The sequence below is a fragment of the Capricornis sumatraensis genome, chromosome 1, assembly GCF_032405125.1.
Source record: "Capricornis sumatraensis isolate serow.1 chromosome 1, serow.2, whole genome shotgun sequence".
Classification (NCBI taxonomy): Eukaryota; Metazoa; Chordata; class Mammalia; order Artiodactyla; family Bovidae; genus Capricornis; species Capricornis sumatraensis.
The window spans coordinates 23,525,620-23,530,955 of NC_091069.1; positions in this window are offsets into that span (position 1 = coordinate 23,525,620).

Here is a 5,336-nt window from a genome sequence, read left to right on the forward strand (position 1 = left end):
CTAGGTTTGCTTTTTATGGCAAATTGAACACCATTCCCCTTTCTTGCTTTACATATTCTCCTAATTAGGGGAGATAAAATAGATTTTTGACCTGAAAAAAAGTGATTTCTTTCCAAGAGTCCACATTTGTATGGAAAATTAAGCTCATTTCAGTCAGCTGCACCCTCTAATTTAGAGCTGTTGTCAGCATAAAGTAGCATCATAAAAGATTTCCCCATCAGGAGCTCTTACGCAATCAAGACCTTAAGGTGACATTCTCAAGTTCAGGAAGGACAGTGGGGCTTGCTCCTCCAGTGGCCTCAGAAAGTCCGGTGTGAGACTTGCGTTTCCCTAAGGGTGATTTAACTTGTGTCTGTATTTTGCCTATCTGTTCCTCGGAGGCAGAGCACTTGACGTTAATAATAATTGCTCCTCCTCCTTGAACCTGACGGTGCTCCAGGCAAGGGAGCCGGCTGCTTTTGAGACTCAGTCCTGGACTTAGGCTCCTTGGTGGCACCTGGTCCTTCAGCAGCGATGAAGCAGCTGTCCTAGGGGTCCCCGGGGAGCCTGAGTGGTAGTGGTCCTTCCCGTCCTTCTTTATGGGTATACAAAGGGGCAAGAAGTAGGGGAACAGTTTGGGGGGAGAGTGTGATGAGATGTGAGTCTTCCCAGGGTGGGGGGTGGTGGTAGAGGGAATATAACCAAGCAGGACCCTACGAGGCCTTTCCAGAGTAGACCCCCACCCATGTCCTCTGCCTGCCTTTTGTCTGTAGCAAAAACTTTCGTCAAAGAATAAATGTAATCAGAGAAATGAGGAAATGCAGAAAGAAAAGAAAACAGTCAAGCAGGACAAAATACTCATAGTTACTAAACAAAGTCAAAGACGTTGAGTTCTTCCTCAGGGACTGTAGATAATATTCTGAGCCATGCCCTGTGAGATGTTTTGCAGATATGAAAACCGCACCAGGTGGAACAAGTTTACTGTATGCTGTCCACGAGCACGTGGACCATAGGCCGGTTGGAACCAGAAGGTTGATGATGCTGACTCTTGATTACCTCACCACCAACCAATCAAAAGACTGTCCACGAGTTGATCACGCCCTGCTCCGTGAACACTGACTCCTCACTACCCCCTCTAGGGAGGGACACAGTTTTGAGGGCAGTAACCTGCCATGGTCTCCTTTGCCTGGCAAAGTAATAAATCTATTTCTTTCTATTACATCACCCAAAATTCTGTCTCTGAGATTTAACCCCGCACCAATGCACAGAGGCTGAATTTCAGCAACAGGAAGTCTGTAATTATCCAGAAAGTATCAAAGCACTGTGATCCTGGTAATGGATTCCCTGATTTCTGCTCTCACTCCAAGTGGGGAGAAACTCTTCTTTCAGTCTTTAAAACCCCCCTCCCATCGCTATAGGCGGTAAACACTGACTCTGTAAAGAGGCCATACACACAGACTGTGGGTTCAAGGGAGAAAGCACCAGAATCAAACAGCCATTCTCAGGGTGAATAGCAACAATTCCATCCCTTCTGGGACCCATAACAAGAGCCTGAAGTGGGAAGCGGACCATCTAAAAGCAGTGGGTTAGGTCCACAGCGAGGATGATCCCACCTCCCTCTGCCCTGTAGCCGCCTTACTTGGCCTCCTCTCCAGCCAGCTAGTCCTCTGAGAGTGCAGCTGCCGGTGGAGTGTCCTGTCCCCTGAGACGGACCTCCTAGGCACCCATAGATGTCAACCCCAACAAGACAGTCACGTCAGAGCACAGAGAGACAGACTGAGGGTGGCAAATTGACTGGAAGGGCCACACGTTCGATGCTTTGGACTTCTGGGCCATTTGGTCTCTGCTGCAACTGTTCAATTGACTGTAGCATGAACGCAACCACAGATGATAAGTCATCAGTGTGACTGCGTGCCAAGAAAACTTTGTTTATAAAAAGAGGCGGTGGGCCGGATTTGGCCCACAATCTGCCACCCCTGGACTGTGGTAGACCCACCCTGCACATCGCAAGCCTAACCTACGTGGAGTACATCCATGATCCGGAGAGTTGCTTATGGGATAAGAGACACCTGCTTGTCTTTCTGTGCCTCTCAAGACCTTACTCCTAATTATCTGCTAATAACTCCTGTGAATTAGAACTTGCACCTCCCCCAGTCAAACAACTCTTGCGCAAAAAAGTCCATCATATATTGAGCAGAACCAAGATGTGTGAGACGAATGCACAGCTTCTTAGAATGTAGCTCTGGCTCAGTGATACCCTGCAATTTACAATTCCAAGCAGAAAAACTTCTTTGAAGAAAATATCTACATCCAGTTTCAGGGCTCCTTTAGTTTTCTCCAAGAGCAATGGGAGGAGGGTCTTTATGTATCTAACAAGCCTCAGGGGATTTCTCTTAGGAACAAAAGCATCATCTTTGTCCAAGGAAATAAACTTTTCTCCCCTGAGAGGAGAAGCGTGCTCACAGCTATTCACCAAGATTGCAGAATAAGTCTTAGGGCCCAGAATAAGTCTGCAACGCCAACAACACTGCCCCCAACACATGATAACCCAGCATCACAACTTGACAAGTGCAAGCAAGGGAAGGGCAGGACCCTGGGGCAGGGCACAGGCTGGAGCTCTGACTCAGATTTGGAACTGGAGGAGGTCACACCCGGGCAGAGATTGGAGGGTGGGTGGCAGTCAGGAGAAGGGAGAGAGAAGGAAAGAAAAGTTCAGGCAGAGGAAACAGCAATTGCTGCTGCTCCCCTCGGAGCAAAGAGCCCAGAGCTTTCTAGAATTTGAAAGAGGTTCAGTGAGATTTGAGGGAGGAGCCCAAGGATGGTTCCAGAGAGGTAATGAGGGTTCAGATGATGAAAGATGGGGAAGGTCGACTTAGGACGTTTGGAAGGGAGTCCATGAAGCAGTTTAGGCAGAAGTGGGACGTAATCCGTTTTGCCTTTGTCAAGAGCAGTGATTAAGTTGGGACTTCCCTGGTGGTCCAGTGGTTAAGACTTTGCCTTCCAAGGCAGGGGTGTGGGTTCAATCCACACCCCTGGAGCTAAGGGTCAGGGAGCTAAGATTCCACACGCCTCGAGGCCAAACAACCAAAATGTGGAAAAAACAATATTGTAACAAATTGAATAAAGACTTGAAAAATGGTCAACATTAAAAAAAAAATCTTAAAAAGTAAAAAAGAGTCATGATTAGAACTCATGGAGCATATATCTCTGCACCAGGACCTGGGCTCTGCACTTTCCAAGCACCACCCCATTCATCCTTAGGAACAGCCTGGTGTAATAGCAAAGAGAGAGGGACCTCGAAGCAGACCCCACCAGGCCACACACCTGAGAGGGAAACCCAGGCTCCTAATTCTCCTCTGGGCTCAGACGTCAGAACTGAGCCCGCAGACCTTTTGTATCTTCAACACGATATGAACTACACAGACCAAAAGCCGGAAAAGACAATAATGGATATTAAGGAGATGCTCATTTCATGGCTAATTTCTCCAGACTCAGAATGTATCACTTTTGTGCAGTCGCTGAAATGGACTCAGTCAAATAATAAAGAGCATTTAGAAGCTATGAAGAAGAAAGAGGGGGATAATTAAGCCAGACGACTTCGCTCAGCGTGAAACAAAGAAATCACTCAAAAGAATTTACCGTTTCCTTGAAGGAAAAAGGGAGAGAGAAGGCAGCACTTTGTTTTCTCCCGTTTGCCTTTGAGATGTCAAACTTATTTTCCACATCTTAATTCTCCACTGAGTTTTTGTTAGTTTGCGGAGGGTAGGAGGTGGGGTACCGGTTCTGCTCAAGTGCCCTGGCGTGGACTTCAGGGAAAAGGCCAGTGTGCGCTGCTAGAAAAAGAGGGATGCTCTGCCCCTCGCAGGAGGCTTCAACCACAGCCTGACAGTGACCCCAGCTGTGCCTCTCCAATTGACTTTTCCCTCTGAAATGTCAAGAACATAGGCCATTACCGTCTTCTTTAAAAGTAAGAAGATTTTTAAAACTACCAGAAGCCTAGGGGTAGATGGCTGCCTGCAATGCTTGGAAAAATAATGTGGAATGGTAAAGGGTGAGAAGTGCTAAGAATCTCTAATTTCACAAACATTCCTGGCCCTCTGCTTTGACTTCCAGGAAGCTCAGAGTTTGACCCAGGTTCAGTCACTGTTGAAAGTGAAAGTTGCTCAGTCATGTCTGACTCATTGAGACCCCATGGACTGTCCATGGAATTCTCTAGGCTACAGTACTGGAGTGGGCAGCCTTTCCCTTCTCCAGGGGATCTTCCCAACCCAGGGATCGAACCCAGGTCTCTTGCATTGCAGGCAGATTCTTTACCAGCTGAGCCACAAGGGAAGCCTAGTCACTGTTTAAGGATGATTATAAGACAGTAAGTGTGATTTTGATGTCGGTCAGTTTTTTACTTTCTGACCTTTCTTTTTTTTGATCTGCTGATGGCACTAATGGTGAAGAACCTGCCTGTCCAGTGGAGGACAGGTAAGAGACTCAGGTTCAATCCCTGGTCAGGAAGATCCCCTGAAGAAGGGAATGGCAACCCACTCCAGTATTCTTGCCTGCGAAACCCCATGGACCAGAGGAGCCTGGCGGCCTACAGTCCATGGGGTCTCAAGAGTTGCACATGACTTATCGACTAAACAACAACAAATGGGGTGTTACCATTAAACAAGTCATTTAACTTCTGTGGGACTCAGCTCCTCATTTGTAAATGACAAGAACATCTCTCTTAGAGGACCTTGTTTAGGGTTATATAAAATTTTGTGCAGAAAACATCTGATAAACATGAGGAAACCCTGTTCAAATACGAGGATGATTAGTTTTCCATTTCAGGAGTGTCTTCTGCGGTCCAGTGACACATTTGCAGGAATCCTGCACAGTCCTAGGTGGTGATGCCAGGGGGTCCTCGGGCCGATGGCTCTGTCCCTTAACCTTAACTGTGACCTAAAAGGTAGCCATGAGAATCCAGAAGTAAAGTAAAAATGTATGTGAAATGCATTTCATTTTATAGTCCTATGAAATAGCATTGTTTGGGGCATTCAATTGTATAATATGTTCATATTAAGGTTGAAAATAAAACATTTCTGGAATTTTAACTCACAGTCAGGTTTATAACCTTCCAGGTAGGAGACCAGGGGGATTCTTCCCTAGGAAAATTATGCAGTATCTGGGATTTAGGAAGTGTTCAATAAATGTAAATGCTTACTTTTGGTGCAGTTTGAAATGGTCTTATTTCTGTGCAGAATATTTCTTTTGGAGCAAATGTCTCTCGGGATTTTTTTTTTCAGGCGAATCAGCTCTTTCTTTGTCTCTGTCTCTCCCTATGTCTCTCCGCCTCTCCCTGTCCCTGTCTCTCCCTCTCTTTG